This window comes from Coturnix japonica, chromosome 20, assembly GCF_001577835.2.
Source record: "Coturnix japonica isolate 7356 chromosome 20, Coturnix japonica 2.1, whole genome shotgun sequence".
NCBI classification, from domain to species: Eukaryota; Metazoa; Chordata; class Aves; order Galliformes; family Phasianidae; genus Coturnix; species Coturnix japonica.
In genome coordinates, this window is record NC_029535.1 from 12,363,000 (window position 1) to 12,363,982 (window position 983).

Genomic DNA, 983 nt, shown 5'->3' on the forward strand with positions numbered 1-983 from the left:
GTCTGCTGTGTCTTTTGCTCTGAACAAAGTTTAAAGGTTCCATACATCATCACGTAGCTTAAACTTGACAATTAGAGATGGCAGCTTTTTCAAAATTGTTGTCCAGAAAAAATAAGTTTAGATTCCAAGCATTTAGTTTGTGTAGCTAATTGTGCTACAGTGTCTTGTCACGGGGAGAGATTCCCTTTTCTCTTATTTGCTTAGAAAGGGGGGTGAGCCTGAGTACTGTGATCATTGTAATGCTGCCAGAGTGAGGGAAAAGCAGCAGGTGCTTCAGTTCCAAGCTACTTTGAGGTCATTGGGAGCTAACTAGGCCTTTTAGCATGGTCATTGCTGTCTGTGTGAATGTAAATATACCTGGCTGTTGTTTGTGAAGGATATTCCACAGTTCCATCTGAACATCATGATCATGTTTGTCTAAAGTTTGTAAGCATGTAAATGGGTGGTCCTGTGTGGAGCCAGGAGTTGGTTTCTTTGACTCTTTTGAGTTCTTTCCAACTTGGGATAGTCTGTGAAATGTCTTAGACTTCTTGTATAAAATTAAGCAAAATTGGGCATTGCAGGTTTTTTTGTTTGTTTGCTTTTTACTACAGTTGATCATATACTCCTGGACAGTATTTTTTATAATATGTCTTGCCTGTTTGAAAGTTTAGAGGCAGGGAATCAGTACTTAAAGTAGCTTTCTGGTTTTGTACTTATATATAGCCCTCTGCAATTAGGGCAGCCTTCAGCACTGAGCCACAATACAGTGCACATAACAGTGCATTGGATCTTGCATACTGCCTGAAGGAAGGCAAAAGGTTAAAATGTATGATATGGCAGCAGCTCTTGTAACTCTAAAATCCTGCAGACATGCTGCATTATTGAAGCTCTTCCATTTGAGGAGAAGTTTGGTGTGCTAATGTGCAGAAAGCAAGATTGTTCCTTGCAGCACTGAAAGCTGTCTGCACTGAAAATATCTTAGCATATTTTATACTGTGTAA